This window comes from Equus caballus, chromosome 28 (genome assembly GCF_041296265.1).
Source record: "Equus caballus isolate H_3958 breed thoroughbred chromosome 28, TB-T2T, whole genome shotgun sequence".
Lineage (NCBI taxonomy): Eukaryota > Metazoa > Chordata > Mammalia > Perissodactyla > Equidae > Equus > Equus caballus.
The window spans coordinates 24,798,865-24,825,360 of record NC_091711.1 but is presented as its reverse complement, the minus strand read 5'-3'; the positions used below and the strand labels follow the sequence as shown (position 1 = coordinate 24,825,360).

At 41.6% G+C, this 26,496-nt stretch overlaps 2 long non-coding RNA genes across 2 annotated transcripts in view; one reads left to right on the top strand and one right to left on the bottom strand.

The window, feature by feature from the left end:
• LOC111771081 (uncharacterized) overlaps window positions 1-26,496 on the bottom strand; it is a 59,015-nt gene that overhangs the window by 17,429 nt on the left and 15,090 nt on the right. The window lies entirely within an intron of this gene.
• Window positions 380-26,140, top strand: LOC111771028 (uncharacterized). The gene is made up of 5 exons (XR_011433746.1): window positions 380-559; window positions 15,010-15,190; window positions 22,150-22,287; window positions 22,585-22,727; window positions 23,009-26,140. It is a non-coding gene; the product is annotated as an uncharacterized lncRNA (long non-coding RNA).

Below are 26,496 nucleotides of genomic sequence, written 5' to 3'. Positions count from 1 at the left end.
CAGCAATTTCTAACCCAATGGTGCTCAGGGAATGGCATGAATGTTCTTGATTATCCAGTCTTTGATGAAGGATGTAGGTCTTTTTACACCATTTTAATGGCTAAAATTGGTTTGCTTCAAAAGAAAAAGATTTCAGATATGAAAAAAAAAATTTTTCCCATCTACATCCTTCTGAGACCTTTTTTTGGTACCCTTGACTAAGTTGCCTGCAGCTTCATTTTTATAGAAAATTAGTTTTCAGCAGGTGGAACTGAAAATCACTGGAAGAGAAAAACAATTTCCAGCGGAGTTAGAATTGTACACATTCTATGTTTTTACTATTTATATATACATCTTCCACTTCTTATGACCTAATGTCGTAATCTTTCCATTGTGATGTCACAATCGCTGCGCAATAGCTAACAAAATGTTTAAATCCTAGTGATTCAGAAGTAAAAAAGTTGGACGATTGCCCTGTGGACTCTCATTTATTAAAGGAAGGATGAAAGAAACATAAGATACAAAATTTCATGCAGATTTTCCCTCCTTAGAAATATGTTGAAATGAACCTGCTCCTAAGGTGAATATTTAAAAATTTTTCTTTGATATATTAGAAGAGGTTTAACCATCATTACTAATTAAGTTACAAGCTATTCATTAGGCAAAGTGAAATGTCCAAAGGTCAGGATGACTGTGTTCAAAGCCTTATTCACAACTAAATAATGAAATTTGACAAGAATTCTCAATTGGGGATCAGGAAGGTTAGAGGAAGCATGCTAGATAGGTTTAAACACTGCGAATGTGATTTCTTTTTAAGTATCATACTTCAAAGCCAATCTAAGACAGTCTTTGTGTGGTCCCTGATGCTTCCATTTACAAAAGGAACACAGTTTACACGTGCCTTCATCTTTGGAACATTCTAGGGTGATTCCATCCAATGCCCGAGAACATATTGCGGTGTGATTTTGGGCAAATAGCAGGTGCCAAGAAATGCCCCTTAGTAGTGTCTAAATATCTAAAATTCTACTCTTAGAGTCTATGGGAAGACTGCAATGGTATAGAAAAGATAGTACAAGCTCCGGAAACAAGACTCAATTCCTCATCCAGGACCCAACATTTACCAGCTGCAGGCCTTAGGCAACCTTAAGCTCATCTATAAATTAGAGTTAATGATATCTGTGGAATCACCATCTTGGGCCCACTTTCCAGTCACTCCCACTCCCCCTCTCCTTTATTGCTGTTCACCATAGAGGCTGGAAACCCCTGAGTTCTTGCTCTCTCATCTCCCTTGCAGATGGGTATCCAGGTGACTCAGTTCTGGCTAATGAGATGGAACCTGTTCGGGGCTTCTGGGACAACTTTTGCTCCCTTGTAAAGGGGCCAGGCCAGAAAGGAGAACTCACTGGTATCACTTCTTTTCTCTGTGAAATCTGTGGCTTCATCGGCCATCTTGCATTTATGAGGAAGCAAGAACAAGAATGAAAAGCCAATGTGCTAGGTACAGCAGAGTGGAAAATAGAAAGAGCCTGGGAGTCTTTGACGGCCATCGAGCTGGAAACACCAACTGCTAGACTTATTGCAATGTGAGAGAATTAACTGTCTTTGTCATTTAAGCTGCCGTCAGTGAAATATTCTGATTCTTACAGCCGAGAGCACTCCTCATTGCCCATCTCACAAGCATGTTATAATGATTGAAAGAGATGATAAAACCCAAGCACGGGACTTGGTTCACAGTAGGCAAAGAATAAACCTTAGTCCTTTTCTCTACCTAGTGCCCTCCATATCTCCTTAAATACAAAGGCACATTAATAGAATAACCCATTAAATGGTTCATACTGCATTTTTAATGTTGTTAGTTGCTTTTCTCTTTCAGAGGGGATCCAAAGGGACTTAGAGGCTATGTTGAGTTTGTGTGGAAATAGGGAGCACTAAAGAGTTAAGTGAAGACACCATACAGAGGGATTTGCATTTTATAAATCAATCTAGAGATTTTGTGGGACATGTGTGGGTTGGGATGGGGCCAGCAGCAGGGAGAAAGAAGAAAAGTCGTGCACCTTAGTAATAACCTGCTGTAGATGATGAGGGTTAAAACTGGGCAGCAACAGCAGAGATGGAGAAGATGGGATGAAGGTCAACTTTATTTAGAAGGTAAAATAATCAGGATTTGGGATTTGATTGGACGTGAGTGTGAGCAGGCAGGGTTCAAGGATAAATCCTAAGTTTCTAGCTTGAGCAACTACATGGATGGTGGTACAAATAATTGAGAAAAAATATAGCTACTGTTGATTTAGAGAGATGTTAACAAGTTCAAGCATATGGAGCTGGTTATGTCCATGAGGCAAGTTGGATTATCAGAGCCTGCAGCTTCTGGGGAATTTGGAAGCCATCCGTTTCAAAGTGGTAGCTTAGATCACGGCAGTAGATGAGATGAACCATAAAGAGGATATACAGTTTAATTTTAGTGTGTGCCTGAAGATAAAAAGTGTGAGACAGGGATAAAATTGATATAATAAACTACCAGGAAGGTAATGAAAATGAGTCTACTTTATAACGTAAGAAATGAGAGACTGCTAAAGAAAAATTTATAGTTGCAATAGTCTCTGTTATTTAAGAAGTAAAACACTTGCAAAAAAATAGTGCTTTTCTTAAGAAATGAGAAAATAAACCAAAAATGAATAAAGAGAAAAGCTGAAATCACTAAACCAGAAAATGAAATAGTAAAAAGAGAACTAAATTAGAAAGCTACTTTTGATCAATAAAATAGATTCATAACTCACAGGTGTGATTATGAAAAAAAGGGTGTAAAAATTCACAAGTTTGGAATGAATAAATACTTACTTGCAGATACAAAATAAACAAATTAGATTGCAATAAAATGTACATGAAACTCTTTAGCAACATATATGAAAACCTACAATAAGCCAAGGATTTTCTTATAAATTTTAAGTTCCCAAAAGTAACCCAAGAAAGAGTAGAAAAGTTTAACAGATCAATTTTCACAGAAATGTTTGGATAGACGGTTAATACATAATTATTTTAAAAGTCACCAGGATCAGATAATTTCAGACCTGATTTCTAGCTAGCTTTAAAGAATAGATAATTGCAATAAATTATTGTAATCCATAAAAATAAAGGTTAAAAACTTCCCAATTCACATTATGAAGCCAGTATAATTGAATACCTGAAAATGAACCAGTAAAGAATATTAGCAAATAATCACATTGATGAATATAGATGCAAACATTCAACATTTTATTAAATATAATTCATTGGATTATCAAGAGAATAGTTAAGTACAGTCTATTCTAGAAACTTAAGGATAGTTAAATAAAGGAAAATTTATAAATATTACATCAACAAATTCAAGAAGAAAAACCATTCCATCATATCAATAAATGCTGTAAAGGCTTTGGATAAATTCAGCAACTATTTTTCAAAAAACACACACATCGAGTAAGATAGGAATAGAAGGAAACTACTCAGATTATGATAAAGATTATGCATGAAAAGTCAGCAGCAAATATAATTCTAAATGGTGAAATGCTATGGTGGATTGTATTCTTGTTCTTAATTATTTCTTGCCTCCTCTTCAAGAGGATTAGTCCCCCTCCTCATAGACATTATGACATCGTGGGGCCATGGTTTGGCCATTTGATTTGCTTTGACCAATGAATATGAGAGAAAGCGATGCATGTCACTTTGGAGCTGTTGCTTTAAGAGCTATTGTATAAATTGGCCATTGCTATTTTCCTGTTGCAAGAAAGGCAAATGTCAGTGAAAAGCTAGATCTTTAGCCTGGATCCCAGAATGAGAAGACACAAGAACAGAGCCACAGCTGACCCACAGTCAATCTGTTAGGTAAATAAAAAATGAAACTTTGCTGTTATAAACCATGGAGATTTTTGGGTTGTTATCACAATGTAACATAGAAAAAGTTAAATAATACAAAAGTTACCACCAGGAGTACAGTGATGCCAGAAACAAAAATCAACTAACAAAGAAAACTTAAAATCTACAGCATTGGCTCTCAAGGCCAGGCAGTTATGGCGAGGAAACTGTCATTAGTGGCTGAAAAGGTGGTGGTCCATGTTATGTAGTGGTGAAACATCCTCAGAATTGTTGCCAGCGGTTTCTCTGAAGGCAGAGAATGTACCAAATGAGCTTATGGATTTATATGAAGAGGTTGGGAAACAAAATGCTGCCAGTATGTGTTGGTTGCTATTGTCTGGATTTGACAAATTATTATTCTAAGACGCAGATAAACTCAGGAATGAATTGGCTGGTTTGCAAGCATGATTGGAAAATGAAACTACTTATCTCCAACAGTATAAAATCAAAACAAGAAACCCTTTGATCAACAAGGACCAATCAAGACAGCTTTGTGATGAGAACCAAATCAAGACTATAGCCATCAAATCTTCTGCGAAAACTTCTGAATTAATTAAGGTGTCACTTAGCTGGAAAAGATGGCCAAGGGAAAAATGACTATTTCATGTTCTTCCTATGGAAGTTCATAAGCTCAAATTACTCTGAATGAAGTCAAGAGAAAATTGGGCAGCATTTTTTTGAAAGATGTATTGCCAAAAGAGCCACTAACTTAGAGTGGCAGTGACTATTCAGGACTTCAAACAATGTTTGGACTCCCAAATGTCTATGGACAGAGTGAGATGAAAGAAATGGTGCTAAGCCCCAAGGGTGGACTTACTCTTCAACGCCTTTTAAAAATGACCAAGACGGATAATGGAAACTGAAAGACCTGTGAGAGGATAGAGCCTCAGAAATGGAAAACAATGGCCTGGAAAGCTACTTTAGGGAGCAGAGATGTGGAGTAATCAAGAAATTCCCCTTTCCCTAGGATTTGAAGTCTCAGCAGCATTTCCTCTGAGGAGTTTCAGAATTGCTGACAGATTGGTGGCTGCCGTATACCTTCCGTTCTTCCCCGCTTTCAACGGGAGTGTGCATAGAGATTGTCCTATCTCTGTTTTCTACCATTGTCCCCTGGGAGTATAGAAGGTAGATTCTTTTTCATAGTTTGGAGACTTCAAGATCAAGAGGAGCCACATCCAAATACAATGGAGGGACTATTATAAAATCTTGAACAGTACTGTCACTCACAGTTGGATAAGACTTTTTAGGAGTCTTTCTTGGGGAAGGGGTATGTTTATTTTATGAATGAAAGGAAGGAAAGGAAATACTTTTGACCCAGGGGCAAATGTGATAGATTGTGTTATTGTTTCCAATTATTTGTGGCCTCCTCTTTTTGGCATATTCTTTTCTGCAATATTGGCATTAGGCTTGGCCTTGTGACTTGCCGTGGGCCATGAATGTGAGTAGCAGCAATGTATGTCACTTCTGAGCAGAAGCATGAAGAACCATCTCACGGTCTGGCCATTGCTCTTTTCCTTCTATCACAGAACGGCAGATGCCAGATAGATACTCAATCTTTAGATCCAGAATGAAAGACTCATGAAATAGAATCACAACGTATTAGCGGCCAGCGTGTAACGTGAGCTAAAAATCAACTTGTGTTGCTGCAAGGCCCTGATAATTTAGAGTGGTTTTGTCGTTGCAGTTTAAGCTAAGTTAACTAATAGTATGTGACTGACACATTTATACTCATAGGTTAAAGCTCTTTCCATTAAAATCAAGAATAAGACAGGAATGCCTCTTATCACCACTATTATTTAATATGGTCTGGAGAGTCTAGTAAATGCAATAAACAATAAAATATGCTATATAAATATGGAAAGAAAGAGGTGAATTTTTTTGCTGATAATATCATTTTCATACCTGCTATCACCAAGAAACTCTGGTAAAAAATAATAAAAGAATTCAATGAACTGGGTGGATAAAAAATAAAGATATAAAATGATTGGCTTTTTCTTTATGAGCAATGCCCATATAAAAATGGAAATGAGGAAAATATTCCATTTATAACAGTGACAAAAATCATAAGATGGTTAGGAGTAAATTATACAAGAAAGGAACAGGATACATATAAAAATAAAATCCTACTGGAGGGCAAAAATACGATCTGAACAAATAGAAATCTATACTATGTTCTTGAAAAAGAATACTCATTGTTATAAAAAAAAAATCTGTTCTCCTGAAGGTAGTCTATAAGTTGGGTACAGCTCCAATAGAATCCCAGTGGTATTTTTGATTGGATAAAATGCTCTTAAATTGATGAATAAACAATGGTGGTATGGGGGCCGCTCCCGTGGCCAAGTGGTTAAGTTCACGCGCTCCGCTTTGGCTGCCCAGGGTTTCGCTGGTTCGGATCCTGGGTGCGGACATGGCACTGCTCTTCAGGCCGCGTTGAGGTGGCATCCTACATGCCACAACTAGAAGGACCCACAACTAAAAATACACAACTACGTTCTGGGTGGGATTTGGGGAGGAAAAATAAAAGAAGAAGACTGGCAACAGTTGTTAGCTCAAGTGCCAATCTTTAAAAGAAAAAAAAAGAATGGTGGTATGAAAATACCGTGTTAAAACTACTTAAAAGGCACTATAATAAGAAAGTACAGTAGTGGCATAGAACTGTATTGAAAAAAGTCAAAAATAAGAGAGCTCAGAATTAGATATCAATGTGCGCGCACATTGTGTGTATAAAATGAAAGTCACTAGGCAACTAAGGAAAAATGTTTTAAATTCAAATGATAGTAAAAAAATTACTATATCTATATTATACAAAAAGCTGCCACACAATTTATAGGATAAAGACAACCAACCCAATAACAAAATGGGTTGGAGATATGAATGGGCAATTGACAAAAGAGCAAGTATGATAAAATGTTCAACCTTCCCCCAAAAGGCAGAGAAATAAAAATTAAAATTGCCATGATGATACGCATCAGAGTAGCAAAAATAAAAGAGTAATGGCACCTATTACCAGCAGAGGTGGGGGGCAGCGCAAGGGCGCCGTCATACACCACTGGTGGAGATGTGAAAAGGCAATTCATGATCTCTATTAAAAATTTAAATGCAGACACAATTCAACCAGCAATCCCACTCCTGGGATTCTATATTACAGAAATAAATGCTCCAATATGTAAGTATATATACTCAAAGATGATTACTGCGGCATTGTTTTTAATAATAAAGAGTGGGTAGCAAATCAAAAGTCCATTAATAAAAGAATAGGCTAATGAATTATGATAATTCTTATAGTAGAATATTATGCAAGAATTAAAAATTAATGATCTATGCTACTTGACCTCAAGGAATTTCCATTGCATGTTGCTAAGATGCAGAGAATTATATATCACCAATCCCTTTAAAAATGCCCTCTTAAACCTTGTACGTCTATTATGCGTGTGTTTGAGTGTACATGTATATATGCAACATTAAGCCTATGTGTACATCCTTACACGAAAGGGTGGTCACTGAAATAATAGTTGTTCTCTCAGAAAGGTGGATTTCGGGTGACTTTTACTTTTTTTCCTCAATGGATTGTTTGATTTGAGGGAGGCAATAAATATGTTCAATTTATATCAGGAGGAAAAAGCAATAGAGCTTTCCTCATTGTGGGGAGGAAGAAATTGGACAAATCCTTAAAGCTAAGCCTAACTAAGGATCCTCATATATTATTCAAAGACAGTAAAATCTGTAAAAATTGTAAATGTCCCAAATTAGGATTTGGTGAAATAAGTTATATCCATCTGTGGAAATACTGCAAAGCAGCCATCTAAAGTTATATTGACATGTAAAACATTCATGTTTTATTGTTAATAGAAAGCAAAACTGTTAAAAAGCACTTATACCATTTGGGAGGAAAATGTGTGTATATTACCTACATGTATATATAAAAATATATATTTATACATACAAATTACATATAAACATTTTGGAGGAGATACACCAAAACATGTTAACAGGGTTTAGGTTTTGGTGGCCAGGCTTTTCTTTTCTTTTCTTTTCTTTTTTTTTAAGATTGGCACCTGGACTAACAACTGTTGCCAGCCTTTTTTTTTTTTTTTTTTTTAAGGATTGGCACCTGGGCTAACAACTGTTGCCAATCTTTTTTTTTTTTTTTCTGCTTTATCTCCCCAAAACCCCCCTGTACACAGTTGTATATCTTAGTTGCAGGTCCTTCTAGTTGTGGGATGTGGGACGCCGCTTCAATGTGGCCTGACGAGCAGCGCCATGTCCGCGCCCAGGATCCGAACCCTGGGACGCCGCAGCGGAGCGCGCGAACTTAACCACTCGGCCACGGAGCCGGCCCCTATTTTCTTATTTCTATCTTCTAATTTTTCGCTATTATATCATGTGGGACTTATGTCAACAAAGTGTTGAATTTTCCCTTGTTTTGCTCAGCGCCCTGCCCCAACCAGGCTTGGTTATTCTTCAGTCCTGAGGAGAAAGGGGTTACCTACAGAGTGGAACATTGTTGGGAGATCTTCCGACTCTCAGTTCGTCAGAGGAGACAGAATGTACTCCTTATCTTCATTTTCCCCTTGTTGTTAAACTTTAAAGTCAAACATTAAAAGGTGATGTCAACTTTATTAACATTAATCATGGCTGCATGCCATTAAGATTAATATTTTCCTCGGTTGTTCCCTCCCCCGACCCCAGGACCATTTTCCGTGTGCCTTAATCAAGTGGCGTATTCATTCCTACAGTTTGTTTATGAACTAGATGAGAAAGATAGACTTTGTCACTTTGAAGTCACAGCTTGTTTTAATTCACTCGACCTGAATCACCCCATCTGACTCCAAGTGACTTGTGGCCATTTCAAAAAATTAAACCCATTCCCAAAGGAGGAGGATTGGCCTCTTCCAGGGAAATCCCAAAGAATGTGCCACAGGCCCTATAGGAGCTTACAAATGAGGAGTTCCAGAAATGCTTGAGGAATAGCTGTGGAGGAACATGGGTCTCCCCCCAGCTCAGCTCCTGGGGCCAGAGCCTCTAGCTGGGACCAGCTTGTCATTTGTTCCTTTAGAACCCAGGGAACTAGCCAACCTTTTCACCTGGATTTCTTACAAGACTGGAAGTAATACACTCATTTCTCAATTCATTCAATAATTAGGTTCCTATAAGTGCAGGGAAATTTTTAAATGCTTATATCAAAATCAATTTTCTCTTAAAAAGAAATAAAAAGCAAGGAATATGTTCTAGAAGTTAAATTTTTTTCCTGTTTCATATTAATAGGAAGAATAGTTAATGGAAAAAAGGTTAATTATGTGATAGTGACCAAAAAGAAGTTGCTAGATAATAATGGCTAATTGAATTACAGATGACATGAGCTTATAGAAAGTGGCTATGTTTTAAATGCCTCCATGGTGGGAAATCCTGCATGTGAAGTCTTTGTCCTACTCAGCGATGCCCAGGTTTTGCATGTCCTTTAATCTCGGGAGGATTTTAATGAACTACTGAATCTGATAAAGACTGTATGTCATTCACCTTTTGCAAGATAGGCTGACAATTTCCAATTTTACATATGGATAGGCTTTCACTGCTTTTTCTCACGGGGCCTCTCTATGGTGTCAACAGTAATTTCCAGTAAGTGCTTTACCTGAAGGATAAAAATAATTTAGAAAACACACAGGTTCATGTCACTTGAATAGCACAGCATCACAAGGCCTTGGGAGGGGAGGGGGAGATGGCAGATACCATGCCTGCCTCTTGCTGAGAGCAGCCTCATACCCTTGGCCTTGTTCTATGTTCTGGGGAAAGAGCTTCCCCAAATTTTATCCCCATGTTCTTCTGGAATCTGCATGTGCACATTTTAAAATAATGTTAGTCTGATTCAGTGGCAGATGAAGACAATACTTGTCACTGGTCACTTTTAAGCATAAATAAGGCTAGATCTATTCTTTCCTAGCTGGTGCTAATCTGAGAGATGGTTCTTGGTTTAGGATTCACTCCCACCCAAACCTTGATTTGAGTGTTAAATCAAGCTGTTCAGACTCAGGCCCCCAATGGGTTTGAGCTGATATCACTCCCGGGGAGTGTGACTTCTCCATTCCTTTGTCATTTATACGTCAATAGCATTTACAAGAACACAAAAGAGGACAGCTCAGGTTCCCAAAGTGACAAGGCGTCCTGTGTGGAGTCCCAGCCTCTGTGGACCAACAAGAGCTGACCCTTCTCCTAGGGAAGGTTGGGCTTAGAGTAAGACATTGGAAAGGGGGAGTGGGAGGGGCAGGAACTGGATCTGAAGCAAAAAGGCTGAGCTAAGGAGACGCAGAGTCAGCCCCAGGATGGGGGAGGGGCGGTGAGTTTCCACAAGGCAGAGACCCAGATAGGGGGCCCATTTCAGAGGGGTCTTCAGCTGTGTCAGAGTCCCGGAGAGCTTTCAGAAAGCTACACTTGCGTGGAAGCAGGGCTTCTCGGTCGTTTATATGAAACACATTGCTTTAAACCTATACTGTGTACTTTTCAGCCAACACCTCATCCCATACCTTTTAGTCCAGCAGCTTTCAGACTTTGGAACTGAGACCCACAGAGAGAGACGCATTTTACATCAGAACCCATGACACACATCTACTCACCCCTAACCAAAATTCAAGGTCCCTAAAACGATGTTTGCTATATTCTGTGTGATACCCTCTGATGTGTGCCTTCCTTTGTGTTCACTTTCCTTCCCTTCTCTCGCATTTCTGGCCGTGACCCACCAAACTGATCCCGTGACTTACTAAGGAATTGTAAACCGCAGATCGAAGTCATCCTTCAGCTCCAGTCAGGAGTTCGCTGCTGTTGTGTGGAGCACAGCTCCTTCAAACGGCTGTGCCCACCCCCAGCACGAGCACCCACGCCCTGCCCGCCTCCTCAAGCAAAGCCTCCGTCTCACCTTCCCCTTTACTGTCCCGTCTCCCTGACCTCTACTGACCCCTCCCTCTCAGCCCATTCTCCCATTTCACTTTTACCTCATCTCTCAGTGTTAGAGAGAAAGAACAAAAAAGCATTTCCCAAAATATGGTAAACACATCTATCCAAGATGATCTTAGGGATACAGCGATAAATATATTCTTCTTCTACTGGTCACATCCTTCTTTTTTCCGATTGTCTTCTGTTTACAACAAGTGATGCTGGTTTTCTCTTTATAATAATTAAAGCTAATAACGGCTAAATTGTGTTGAACACATCATATGTCAAGCGTTATTTTAAGAGCTTTACATATATGAACCTTTTTAATCCCCATTACAATCCTATGAAGCAGTTACTATTATTATTATCACCATTTCACAGATGAAAAAACTGAGGCACAGAGAGGTTAAGAACTTGCCGAAGGTCACAGAGCTAATAAGTGGAGGAACCAGGAGATCTAGCTCCTTACAAGAAAGTCAACTCTAGAAACAGGCTGGATTCAAGTCCTAGTTCTACCCGTTTCTAGCTGTGTGATCTTAGGCGAATTATTTAACTTATCTGGGCCTAGTTTCCTCACTGAATCTGACACACCACCAATTTCTGTGCCATTAAGAAAGAATTAAAACCGTAAATTAAGCTGTGACTTATATGACTTGTTATCAATTACATGATGCATCCTGATAACAGAGACTGTTAAAATATGAAAGAAGAAGTGAACATCTTAGAATCAATGAAATATATGAAATATGCTAACACTGCCTACCTCATAGGGTTGCCGAGAAGTGTAATCGAACCAACTGTTTATTCTAATGCCTGGCACACACGCAGTCCTTAGTTGATGTCAGCTACTCCAGTTGCTAAAATGATTGTGCCTGCCTACTAGATGGAGAAACTGAGGCACAAGAGGCTCAGTTACCATTCTCAGGTTGCCCAGGTAGGAAATTGGAGGTGCTCGGATCTTGCTAAGGTCTTGAACTTGCCTGCTGACTCAGGCTGCCTCCTCGAGTCGGATGAGGCCAGGCGTTTGTGGAAATGCCAAACCACTGCAGTTTCTCCTTGCTTCAGGGGCCTGAATCAAGAACTACTGGGCCCATTGGCTTCAGAGTCTCCCAGATGGTCTTCACCTTTCCTGTTTCAAGAGGATTGTAGCGATGTACTGCATTCCTCACAAGCCCCAGGGAGGCATCTAGACGTTCGGACTCAAGGCAAATGACTGAAAGCATCAATGCCCATTTCGCTTAATGGCTTTACACAGATACACAGATGGGGCCAGAAATAGCCCAAACCCTATAGTCTTCCATAGAGCTGAGATAAGTTAAGTGGGTAGTGTTTCTCCATAATTCCTCTTCCAAGCACTTAACATTGATGTTTGCCCCTCCCCCTTATGCTCACAGAACAGATGTTTGAAAAAATGTCATTTGTCTATGAAGAAAAAAAATCACTAAAAATGTGGATTCCACTCCCACCCCATATGTAAGTTCTTGGAGCTACTGTTAATGCTCTCTTGGATGGATATTTCTCTATTACACACACACACGCAAGCACACACACATCAATGTACACACACACAGGTATACTCACCTTCACTGCTCACATCATTTTATTCACATGGATTCTCCAACTTGTAGTTTGAATATTTTTGCTCTGTAGCTTTGAGGTAATTATTTCACTTTTACTTTTTTGCTGAGGAAGATTCATCTTGAGCTAACACCTATTGCCAATCGTCCTCTTTTTGCTTGAGGAAGGTTCACCCTGAGCTAACATCTGTGCCAATCTTCCTCTATTTTGTATCTAGGTCACCATCACAATGCAGCTGCTGACAAGTGGGGTAGGTCCATGCCCAGGAACCAAACCCAGGCTGCTGAAGCAGAGCACGCCAAACTTAACCACCAGGCCATGGGGCTGGCCTCTCACATTTTTTTTTTTTTTCTTGAGGAAGATTAGCCCTGAGCTCTGCCGCCAATCCTCTTTTTGCTGAGGAAGCCTGGCCCTGAGCTAACATCCGTGCCCACCTTCCTCTACTTTATATGTGGGATGCCTACCACAGCATGGCTTGCCAAGTGATGCTATGTCCGCACCGGGGAACCGAACCAGCAAAGCCCAGCCCACTGAAGCAGAACATGCGAACTTAACCATTGCGCCACCAGGCCAGCCCCTCACAATTTTTAATATACACCAGAAGTGGCATTTGCATCAGTTTGCAGGAGGTTCTTTGGGAGCAAGATGGAAAGGGCTAACTTGGTCACAGCTAGAAGACAGAGCCACAAGACCCTCGCTTAATTTTGGGGTCCTTGGCAGGCTGCCTGAGAAGGGACACCATCCTCCGAGAAGGCAGGCCCCAGATGTGGTAGCTCTGACTTCCACAGTGAAGGATAGACGCTTTCTTGTAGAGAGGTCGCTGGGTTGTGGGTGATGGCTTAGTGCCAACATTCTCATATTGGAACAAAGGTTAAATCTGAACTATTAAATGCAACCTATCCAGACAATTATTTTCTCTTTTCCCCTTTTGGGACTGCTCGTTCCCGGAGAAAGGCTTCCTGTGGTGAGCTTTTCCTACTTGTCATCCTCTTCTGCCTTCAGGGAGAGCACAGAAGTGAGATGCGCAGCAGCTCAGTCATACAGTTACTTTCTCCTGCCTTGTCATCCTGACAAGATACCTCGGGGCTCTCTGAGAGCCGAGAATCGTCCTCTAGAGGGAAGGATGAGAACACATACACAGGAAGCTGGACGTTGAGCATTGCCTGTATCTCCCCGGAACGTCTGAATTCTGAGGCTTTGAAGCACAACCCTTGCTGAGGGCTCTCCATTCTTTTTCTCTCAGGCTGCACTCTCCCTTGGTGGGCCTCTTGCAGTCCGCTGTCCTTTGTTGTTGACTGATATTCACATGTCCACAGGGAGCCTAAGGAAGGGACACACTCTTTCCTTGTCTCTTTCCTTCAAACTCAAGACGGGCCCTCCGACTCCTAAGTCAAATGGCTCTTCTTGGAACCTCGGCTTGAGATCTGGGTCCAGAGTCCGTGGCCAGGCTGGTCCCTGCCTGGCCACCAGCTGACTTCCCTGTGGCCAGGGCGAGCTCACTCCTCAACATAGGAATCATTAGACTTCACCATCTCTTGGAGGAGGGCTCCAATGCCCTCTCCCAAGCACAGAATGAGGGAATAATTTTTTTCCAAGGAAAAAAGAATATTTAGTTGCCTCACAGATCCAACTCTAAAAGCATCCCCAAAGAGACAGTTAAACCCAAAGGCCAACTTTTAGTCTCCATCCACAAAGGCACCACTTTAATGGCATATTTTCCAACTTCAAAATTCCCAAGAGCCAATCGACTCCAGGAACTCCATTTCATATATATTTTGCAATGATTGCATCAAAATTTGTTAAAATATGTACTTTTTACTTAATATATTATCTATATATTTTCTCATTATCTAATACTTTTCTACTGTATGATTTTCATGGACTGTCTAGTGCTCCATTGCATGGTACATCAGAGAGAATAAACTGGGTTAAGCTGCAGTAACAAATACTCTCAAAATCTCAGTGACCTGCAACAACAATTGTTTATTTCTTGCTCACTCTATGTGTCTATTGTGGGTCAGCTAGGCGCTCTGTTCATATTGTTCTCACTGCAGGACCCAGGGAGAACGGAAAGTGACCATGGAAAATTACACACTGGTCCTTAAAGTTTCTACCTGGAAGCTACATTATTTGCTTTTACGTTTGCTTGGCTAAAGCCAGTCACGTGGGCTCACTTAACATAAAACTAGCAAAGAAATGTAATTTTACCATGAGTCTGGAAGGAGAACTGGAAACATTTTGTAATTTTGTAACATAGCACTAATGATTCCTATATAGGGACATAACATAATAAATCAATACCCTATCTTTGGACACGTTTTTCCCAAATTTTGCAGAAGTTGAATAATTTTTGGATGCATATTTCAAGATGTGCAATGATTCCCAAAGAATTTTGGGTGGAAATGTTAGTGAATCCAGTTGTTTATACTGATGGTGCAAATCTCAAATAAATTACAAGCCCCAAATAGGGATATGGGCTTAGATCTTGGCCTCGAGCATTGCTCCTAATAATAATAGTTCAAAGTAAAGTAGGCAATAAAAGAATCATAATATTCAAATCTGCTTCTTAGATTGCCTAAGAATTGGTCATTTATTGTCTGTTTTTTTAATTAATAATGCATCTTCTATACCTTTGTATAGGAAAATTTCCAGTGTTATCAGATACAGCTAAAACTTCTCCAGTTTGCAAATTATCCATGAGCTGTTGGCCCTCTTTCTGAGTCTACGCACTCTAGACGCCTGAGTGAGCGCATGTGGCTTCAGGTGCTATTTCTCCATCTTTTCCAGATGATCTCACATGGAAACTTGCTCAGACACCCAGGTACATACTACCTCTAGCTGTGGACAAGTCCATCTACAATCTAATCAGACCCTCCACACCCAGTGACATTAAACGGTGTAACAGCTGAGGAGCTAATGGGCTAATAGCCAACATTAGCTTAAGGGGCTGGCTACTGTCCAAGGTAAATCAAGATACCCAGGGAGGTGATAACACAAAATGTCTCGAAAAAATCAAATTCAGAGACAACCGTTGTCCAGAACCAGTTATGTAACCGATATCTGTGTAAATATTGGCTGGACAGACTAAGCTGGTGGCTATTCTGGCTAAGTTATCTTGTCACAACTGCAAGATGAGAAGCAACATGGCACTACTTTCCACATTGTGTGAAAAGTGCAGATCATACTCACACGATTGCTGTCCTCATTGAAGCCCCCATCCTGCCATTCTATGTGCATGCTACAAGTGTACCTTCAATTACTTTTGTCATACCTTTTATAATTTAAGCCCATTTTACCCAAATGGCATTCCATGGGTACTTATGTATGTGGGACGGGGTTGGGGAGAGAAAAAGATTCATTTTTTAAAAATAATTTTGAGAAGTACTGGATAAAACAAAGATAAATAGGATTCTTCATTGCAGGACTTCTCAGTGCCTTTAATATGCTAATATGATTGTAAATTTTCAAGGGATATCTAGTGCTTATCAATATTCATCAGTACAGTACTTTTTTTAAAATAAAGAAACAAAATATGATTAATGTGGAAAAAAAATTCCACCTCTTGGGGCTGGCCCCGTGGCCGAGTGGTTAAGTTCGCGCGCTCCGCTGCAGGTGGCCCAGTGTTTCGTTGGTTCGAATCCTGGGCGCAGACATGGCACTGCTCATCAAACCACGCTGAGGCAGCGTCCCACATGCCACAACTAGAAGGACCCACAACGAAGAATATACAACTATGTACCGGGGGGCTTTGGGGAGAAAAAGGAAAAAATAAAATCTTTAAAAAAAAAAAAAAAAATTCCACCTCTTTCCTGAGCTGCACCCTCTAGGAAAACTTCTTACAAAGTTTATTCCACTTCTCTGTCAGTTTGATATTCCACTTATGGTCCTTCCTACACAAACTCAACTACTCAGGGGGTGGAAGACTGTCTTTTTATTGTCATCAAAAAGTTGTCTATTATTAACAAATTGTCTATTTATGGTCATCAGACAGGGCTGGGGCTTTCTTGAAAGAAATTTAAAATGATGGAAAGAAAGGGAGAGAAGAAGAAAAGCGAGGCTTCCATAAGTTTGGGGGTGGCCAGGATACTTTAGGGGGGAGTTGAATACAAAAAATGGGAGCAGAGAAGACTTGGGGAAGCTTTGAGATTTGAGCCAATTTGAGAAGGAGAAGAATGAGGAAAAGAAAAATTTAAGCAATGATGTGAATTGTGAATTGGGTCTCTTTTAAGATTCCTTTTTTTATTGAGGTAACATTGGTTCATACCATTATATACATTTCAGACGTACATCATTATATTTCGATTTCTGTGTAGATTACATTGTGTTCACCACCCACAGTCTAATTACTGTCCATCACGGACACATGTGCCCTTTTATCCTTTTCACCCTGCTCCCTCTCCCCTTCCCCTGTGGTAACCACCAATCTGCTGTCTGTATCTGTGTGTGACTACCCCGAATGCACTCGATCTCCTCTGATCCTGGAAGCTAAGCAGGGTTGGGCCTGGTTAACACTTGGATGTGAGTCCTTCAAGATTCTTTGAGAAATGCAAGAAGGGAAAAGATAGTGATTCTGTCCAGTTATTGGAGTGTGTTTCTTCGAACACTCACCATGTTGAGACCGGCCACGTGGGCCCTGGGATTTACTCAGGTTTCAAGCACATTTCCACACCAATATGCTACAAAGTATCTTTAGAGAATTGCTGTGTAACACTGCTTTTTAATTTACACAACCAGAAATAGAGATGGGGAATTAAACAAAATATTTATTGCTTTTCACCCAAGGGCCTTTTAAAGTTTATGGAACAAGGATTAGAAAAAATGGCATTATCTTTTAATTTAAAAAATTTTTTTTATTTGTTTATCTTTTTGCTAAGGAAGATTCACCCTAAGTTAACATCCCTGCCAATTGTTCTCTATTTTTCAGTATGTGGGCTGCCAGCAGAGCATGGCCACTAACAGAACAGTGTAGGTCTGTGCCCGGGAACTGAACCCAGGCTACTGAAGCAGAGCGCTCTGAACTTAACCACTAGGCCACCGAGGCTGGCCCTGGCATATCTTTTTTCAAATTGTAAGAATTGAGGGGCTGGCCTGGGGGTGCAGTGGTTAAGTTTGCACACTCTGCTATGGCAGCCTGAGGTTTGAAGTTTTGGATCCCGGCCGTGGACCTAACACCACTCATCAAGCCATGCTGTGGCAGCATCCCACATAAAATAGAGGAAGATTGGCATAGATGTTACTCAGGGCCAACCTTCCTCATACACACACACACACAAAAGAATTGAAACAAAACTAAGAATGAGTTTTTGAGCATAAGACAAGGTTACTTTTTCGAAATTAATCTCATAAAAGAAAATATCAGAACAATACTTTCTCACACAATTTTAATTATTGCTTTGATTAAAACATAAATCTGTCAGTTCAAATAAAATAATAACTCCACTTTAGGGGCCGGCCCAGTGGCTCAGCAGTTAAGTGTGCACATTCCGCTTCGGCAGCCTGGGGTTCACCAGTTCGGATCCCGGGTGTGGACATGGCACCACTTGTCAAGCCATGCTGTGGTAGGCGTCCCACATATAAAGTGGAGGAAGATGGGCACGGATGTTAGCTTAGGGCCAGGCTTCCTCAGAAAAAAGAAAGAGGAGGATTGGCAGCAGATGTTAGCTCAGGGCTGATCTTCCTCAAAAAAATAAAATAAATAAAAATAATAACTCCACTTCAAACTTACATTAAACCTGAGCCATCTATTTGGCTAACTATGGATATTAGTTGTGCTAACACATCACACTACCTCATCAGATGGTTAGGAACAGAATTAAAATAGGTAAAACACTTAGAACAGGACCTAGCATGTAGCTGGGGCTCCATGCATTTAGTTATCATTTTTATTACCAAACTTCATCATTTTAAAACACACTTTTTTGCAACATCTCTGAAGCTGGGATGGTGTGTCATAAATTGATGGGTAGCATTTTTTTTCTTTCTTAGTGGTACGTAAAATAAGAGTGTTTCTGACAATTGGTGATGGCTCTGATTCAATAAAATATATTATTACTATTACTTGCTTCCTTTTGTCCTTTATTTTTAGATATTTTACCATATTTTTCTACAAGTGATTACCTTTCTTTTTACATACTGATAGTCGTATATATACCTCATATATTATGAAAAGACAAATACCAACAACCCCTCCACCCCCACCCCTAGGAGACCTCTCAGGATGAAAGATATTATTGAAACCAACTCCTGCCAACTTGGGCAAAAAGGAAGATTTTTGGAAGGATACGGAAGAGCAAAAAGAACAGACTCAGAGAACCAATTCAGAAATGGCTAGAGAACCAAGCTTGGCACCAGAGTAACCTCATGGATCTTTATGGTGTCAAGAACACCTGGCTTTCTTTCCTGGGAGCTATTGCTGGATGAAATTGGTCTACTCTTTTTACATCTGTTTGTCATGCTGGTCAAGATCGTAACTACGGGAAGGAGCCCGTGAATGGCATGGGTCATGTGCCTGCTCCTTAGCCGAGGGAGGGCAGGGCATCTTAATTATAGTCTTACCAAGCTGTCTCCAATGGGGAGAAATGAATCTTCAAGAGGAACCGGGTGCTATTATCAAGGGAATATGGAGTAGATGCTGGCCTGCCAAAACCCAACAATGTCCACTGCCAATTTGAACAATAACAACCAGCAGCTGGTCATCCTAGCATGCTAAATTCTACAATCAGTATGAAGGTCCATTGACAACTGGAAACCTTGAAGTCCTTGTATTCTAGAAGATATCTTCCCCACCACAGCACTATAAATAAAGGAGGACTTGCAAGCAGCATGGGTGGGGCAAATACCATCCAGCCCAACCTACTGCCAACGTTCACACCCCACAAGGAGCCCTGGGTGGGTGAGACTGCAGGTCACCAGGAAAGGCACTTTCTGAGGGCGTCCCCAGATTCCAGCTTTGTCCTTGATGCGCTTACGCAGCTATGAGCGCATGATCATACAGGTCAGTCTCATTAGCTCATATTCAAAATCCTCAAATTTGTTTTAATGCACAAGATTAATTATAGCTGGTGGCTTGACTTACGCATTAGATGATTCATCGTGAGCATGCAAACAATCTTAGCTGTTCCCAGGGTTGCATGAGTCAACTTGCTTCCATCAACTTGGGTGAAGGCTAGCTGGCCTTGTTTCCGTCACCTGGCTTTTTGGTGTTTTATTCTGCTGCCAGGTGCCACTTTCTCCTTCCTGCCTCACCCTCATCTCCTTGCCTTTGCTTCTGCAGTCCTACTGATTACGCAAACAAATGCCTACTTAGGGGGCACATATTCCTGCCGTGGAGAAAAACAAACCAAAGGAGAGCTGCTGAGCTCGTCATCTGCTTTCTTGGCAGGAGCAGGACATTAATTTTTGCAAAGGCAGCTGCAGCAAGAAGCCTGTCCCTCAGGCTTGGCAGGAGCAGACGAGCAACAAAGGCTTCATGGGGATCTAATCTGTGAAAATCCCTGGGTGGAGTCTGTATTGTTTCCATCTGCCACTCGTTTTAATGTCTGCTTTATTATTAGTGCATGATATTGAGAGTTACCTTTTCCACTCCGGCACTTTAATACAATATTAAAGACATCTAAAGAGATACTAGGAATTTAAAGGAAACTTACCAAGTCATTAATTTTGGGTAAAACTGGGTATAAGAGACTGAGATTTAGGGGAGGAAGACACTTCTTCTACCCACTGTGGGTTCTTCTGGCTGGAGAATGAATTAAATTCACGTGAGACAGAATAACAGGAGAAAATTAAACAAAGCTTTACAACATGTATACATGGGAGAGGCTCAGGCAACATGAGCAACTCGCCAAAATGGTGGAAGCCACCACCTTAAATATCATCTTCAGCTAACGACAAAGGAGCATGTTGGGGGTGGAGCGGGAGTCAATCATGGGAGATTACCACACAAGTACAGTAAACAAATGCAGATTTAAGTCCTTGCCTTTGGCATTGATTAAGAGTTTCTAGAGATAAGGTCATCTGCCCCAATTCTTCCTGGTACAGAGAGGGAGACACCTTTACAGATGGCGATTTCCTTTACAATGTAAATGTCTCTTAACAAAGGCTACGTAAATTCTGCTCCTCAGAGCCTTCTTCCCCTCTGCAGTTTTTTAAAGTAACCAGCCTAAAATAATCCTCATGCCAAAGAGACATATCTTGGGGTGGCCAATTCCCATCCCCCACAGACACAAATGATAGAAATTTGTCGTTCAACACAGCATTTCAACATAGGGTTACGTGGTATTACTTTGATTTATGTTTTTGCTTATTTGTGCATTAACGCATATTACACACACGATTCTGTGTTAACGGCTGATCCTGCACAGAGGCAGTTCTGACAGTTCCAAGAAGTATTTCTACAAGCTTAATTCTGAATCGTTTGCCTTGTCCTAACTTGCACTCTGCAACCTGACTTGCTTCCCATCCTTCTGGCTCCTGAGCTCCGGCTTCATTTGTGACCTTGAAGACCTTGGACTTCACACCTGGCACCAGTTTTCTAATTACAGCCTTTTATTGCCTTTCTTAATGAGAGTCTAGATTTTCCTTCTGGCCTTGTTTCCTTCATCCATCAGCTCAGCTTTCAGCACCTTCAACATCTCCTCTTTGACCTGAGGATGCCTACAAACAGTGTCTGCCCCAACTCTGTAGCAGAATCCAGACAATTAATGAAAAAACAAAAACAGAATGAGGAGCTTATGGTCTATAGGAGGAAATAAGGCCTGCATACGTTGAACAGCAAGATTTTGCTGCACATAATACATGTTCAGAGATGGAGGATGCTTAAAGCCCAACTTTTGGAAATAATTTTGTAGGTTAGGGTGATAAATGAGATTTCTCTCTCATGCCAATTCCAACCCATTGGTTGTACCACCTGCAGAAAATTATTCTAAAGCATCATCCAGGCTGAGCAGGAAATAGTATCTTGATTAGTGGGGTTGGCCTTGAATAAGGCAACATGCATTTGCTATCCCTACTGAGATAAATGATCCACCATTTAGAAATGTTTAAGTAGGAGAGCATAAAAAATGAAATCAATATTTTAAGGAGATCAGTTGGGCTCAGTACAGAATGGATTAGAGGAGAATGGGATGTTTTCAGAGAAACAAGTTAAAAGGCTCTTGTAGTTTGATCAAGAAATGATAAAATGACAAAACATTGCTCCTGAAAGGGGGCAAAAAATGACATAAACTGATAGAGCACAGTTCTCTGGGAGGGAGTGGGGCCGAGCCAGGGTGTTTGGAAATTAGCTGGCTGAGGGCAGAAGGTCACAGGGGCAGAAGCCGTGTGATTCCTTATTCCTCCTGAGGACAGACCACCAAGGTAGAACATCTGTTGCCCCCTTACAAATTCCAATAGGCATCAGCATTAAGGGCAGTGGAAAACTCTGTCCAATACTGTCCGCCAATGGAGAGAATTCGCCCATATCCTTTCCTATCAAGCAGTCAGCAGATGGAAGGTTTGGACTTCTGGATGGGACTGACCAAACCAAGGACTGATGAGAATCTGTATTCGAATGGCAATGTGTGAAAATAGAAAGAAAAGAATGGATAAAAATTGATTAAAATGTAATAAAATACACAGGATTTTGTGAGTGACTATAAAAGAAGCAGTAAAAGCAGAAATGACTCTATAGTTTCAGATCTGAGAGAATGGAGGGGTCCTTAAGAGATGTAGAAAGGAAGCTGAACTAGAGTATGGCAGAGACTGCTAAATTTTCCTCAATATCTGTCTTCTCTTCTCCTATAGAACTAGAGCCGCAGATTTTTAGCTGGTTATATTACAGCTAACAGAAAAACCACCTTTCCAAGTCTCCTTTGCAGCTGGATGCCCAAGTCTATAAATTCTTGCCAATGAGATATAAACAAGAATGATGTGCAAGTTCAGGTTTGTACTCTCAAACAGAGCCTTCCTCTTTCCTTTTTTCTCCTCCCTGCTGCCTAGATGGCGTCTGAGGTGATGTGATGAGCCATCTTGAACCATATGGGCAAAGGCTACTCTCTAGAGATGAAAGAGTAGCAAGATCGAAGGATTCTGGTCCTTGATGCAGCCATCTGAGCCGCGGACTGCTTACACCAGGGCTGTTACAGAGGTGTGGGGGTGCAGGAGATCTTCTGTCTTTTCTAATTACCTATCATGTGGGGTCTTTGTTACTTATCTGCACCCATATCCTAACTTCTACAGGGAGGGACTTCTACAAGGAACGTATTAAAAACTGCATGTCAGATAATCGGGCGTTTTGCAATGAGATGATTGAACTGCTCTGTGCAATCCTCCTGATGATCACAAAAATAGAAGAGAGGCCAGAAAACTAGAGACAACCAAAGGTAGGGAACAATTTTTTAAAAGAGGAGAAGCAGGTGGGTCTTGACAACAGTCACTTGGTGAGCATGGAGCTGAGCCAGGCCAGGTTCTAGAACAGGAAGATCCTTGAGCATTCGGAACAGGGGAAGATGACTAGGAGGAGCCAACATAAGCTCCTGAAGAACAAATACCAATTCCTGTTTCGATTATAATTGCAGAGAGGTAAATCAAGGTACTTGAGTCCACGTAACATATATGAATTTCTGCAAGGCACTTAACAAAGTCTTTCTGAATTTGTTTTTAGAGAGAATGGAGGGATCTGTAGTCACTGATCGCCCAGATCGATGGATGCGTCAACATGGCAGGAACGTACTGATAAAGTAGAGTTGCCCGAAAGCCAAGTACTTATGCTCCACTGATGGATCTAGAGTGCATGACAAGGAGAGGATTGTACAGATCTACCTGCACAACCAGAATATTATGTTTGATTCGTGGTGCCTGGAAAAAAGACACTGATAGATTGCAACTCATCCAATGGAGGGCAACAAGGCTCAATTGGAAACCAAAGAACCAATAAAGAATGGGAGGTGTTCAGCCTGAGGAACTGAAGGCTTGGGGGTGCAGGGGTTGTAATTTGACAACTGTCCTCAAATACCTTGAGAATTGTCCCTTTAGAACGTTCTATGTGGTTCCATTGGCTGAGTGTTTTTCCCAAGGTTATAGTGTTGTTCACTGGCAGGCCAGGATTGGAATTCAGATTTCCTCACTGCTGGTCCTTGCAACACAGATTCCTATCCCAGGACTCTCCTGATGACAGGCCACTTGTCATGGTGCTTTTGGTTCTGGCTCTTGGGCCATTGACATCTCAGTGTGAATACATTGTTTAGACTGTTCAGAAAGAAAAGGGTATGAGAAGAAGAGGCTGAGGGTTAGAGACACGCGTTCCCTACCTGCCCGCTTCCTCTGAGGATTCCATTCCTCTCCCTTCCCTCCCATGCACTATTCCCACTCGCTCCCCACCCACAACGATACCCTGCTTCCTCCCATTCCATGATCTCAGCAGCTTATTAAGAGAAAAGGAAACTGTCTGAACTAATTAAGAGGTGATTTGGTTGTGGATAAAAGAGCTCTGGAGTCTAGGATCACGGGATCTGAATTCATATTCTTTTTCTCTTGCCAACTAACTGGATGACTTTGGTCAAGATAGTTAATCTCTCTGAGCTCCAGTTTCTTCGAATAAGGGATTTAAAAATTCCTTTTTGGGTCTAAAATTCTGTGACATCAATTCAAGTGAATTCATATTTTTCAGGGGGGTACTTTTATCTCGGAGGATTTCCCTATAGGACCCTCCGGTCCCCTAAAGCTTCACACACTATCCTCAGCCACTCAGGGAGCTCTCGTGCCCCACTTTTGTCTCCACATTACCTGGGTCATCTTCCCCTTCCCTCTCCACCTGTCTAAATGCCACCTCTCCTCCAAGTTCAGTGTAGAGTTCTTCTCCTCTGAAGTGCAATAGCTCTTACTGTCTACACCTTGCTTAATTGGACACGGTCGTGTCTTTTGGAGCAGAGTGAGCACGTATGGACTGACTGCTAATCTGAAAGAATCAATCTGTAATGACAGAATTTGAGCAACCTGACAGGCTAGTAGGGGAATTATTTGAACGGCCAACATACTCCCAAGTTCTGCAATCGCGTATGTAAGACCGGCCTTGGAAATCCCTTGTCTGGGCAAGAATTTTCGATTACCTCATAGATTCCCAGATTAGATTAGATTCTGGTAGAATCTAATCCCATAAATGAGATTCCCAGAACAGTGGGAAGGGCTCAGGTCTGTTTACCATTTCGCCATCGATTCTGCAAATATTTCCTGAGCGCTGACTTGGTGCCAGCCATGGTGCTAAATGCCTTACATGAGTCATCTTATTTGACCCTCACAATAATTCTCTGAAGTACTCACTTTTATTGTTCCCACTTTACAGATGAGGAAATAGAAACTCAGAGAGTTTGAATTACTTACTCAAGGTCACTAGCTATGAGTAGTTAAGCCAAGAGCCAAATCCAGGCTGTCTGATGCCAGAATCTGAGCTCTTAGCCAGGACATGAGGCAGCTCCCCACAGCAGGCACAGACTTCTCTCTCATGGAGCGTAGAGCTCAGAAGGAGAGACCCCTGGTCGTCTGAATACAGCGATACTGTAGGGGTAAGCACAAGGGCATGAGCACACCGCAGGCCCAGAGAAGGCTCCGGGGAAGAAGCACTATGTGGTGTTTCCCAAGATGAGCTGAGAAAGCCACAAGCAGCAGAGTGTTCTCCAGACAGAAGACACAGCAGAGGCCCAGAAGCAAGCGACAGAGGAGAGAGCGTGCTTGTTTAGATAAGTGCAGGTGGTTTAATATGACTGCAGGATAGAGGGCAGGCCAAGAAATGAGGCTGGGGAGGTAGACTGCGGCCATAGCATAAGGGGACTTGTATGCGCATATAAGAAATTCGGGCTTTTGCATGAGAGTAGTGGAAGCTGTTGACGGCTTTTAAGCAGGAAATGATATGGTCAGATTTGTGTGTTAGAAAGAGCATTTGGTTTGCTCTGTGGAAAATGGCTGTGGCAGCCCCACGTAGTAGGCCCCTTGCTCCTTCCTAAGAGAACCCCCAGCTTGTTCAGGAATCTCCCTCTCCTGGGTGGCCATGTGCATTAGGGGATTCTCCTGCGGGCCTTCCAGAAAGGTTTCCTCATGCCTAAGTGAAGCAAGCACAAGAGAAAGGATGGCCTTTCTACCTCTGGACATTGTAGGGACTGGATATGACTCCGGAAATGGAAGTAGTTATCAATCTACTAGCCTGAGGATGAAGCTACCACATGGGGGAGTTTGAGGCTAAGAGATGCAGAGGGAAGTGGTGCCAGAGTACTTTAATTTGCCAGGTTGGGCCTCTCTTTTGCCATTGCTGCTACAGGCAGGCTCGGAGGGAAGCCTTGCTGCTGCCACACAAAATCTCACTATTGTCCGTTGCCTGGACGTGTCCCTCTTGCCTTTCCAGATCCACTCTCCATTTTTCTCCTCCCTGTTGCAGGATGCATGAGGCTGACCTCAGGGACTGCATCAACAGGCTTACCTTCCTGAAACTTCCAGCCAGATTGAGCCAATGGGAGCACCAGCAAGAACACAGGGAGAAGGAGAGTGAAGCAAGAGTATTGGTTCCTTCACCTCTTTCCATTGGGGCCCCTGCAGAGGGCTGCACCCCTTGTGCAGGTTCCAGCTCCAATTAGGCAACCCTCTCAGCACAGCCCTCTCGGTCTCTGGCTTCCAGTAACTGCTCCCTTGGGCCTAAGATGGGGAGCAGTGCCTTACTAGCCCCAAGCAACTACGGTCTTCTTTGTGGTTTCTCTATAGCTGTCTATACCTTTGAAAATAATTCCTTTATTAAACTCTACTCAAAGTCTCCCAGTGTGAGCTGTGTGTCAAAGAGATATATGTCATCTGTTTCCTGCTGGGATCCTGACTGTACATTTTTCGTTGTGTTCCTCTGGGACGTTTGAGAAGCAGATGCCAAGACAAGACTGTGTGTGTGAGAGGCATGATGAAAATCTGACCCTGAGTGAAGGAGAATGGGAAGGAAGATTGGATGGAAGCATTCTAGACTGCCGTGCAATCTAAAGAAGGTTTGGCAAGGCCGTCGGGGAGTTCTCAAGTCAAAGCTGGCCATCAGAGGAGTCGCCTATCTCCCAGAATGGGCCTGCCTTAGTCTTCCTGCTGTCCTTAGTCATTGGTAGGGAGCAGGCCATGGGAAGTGTAACC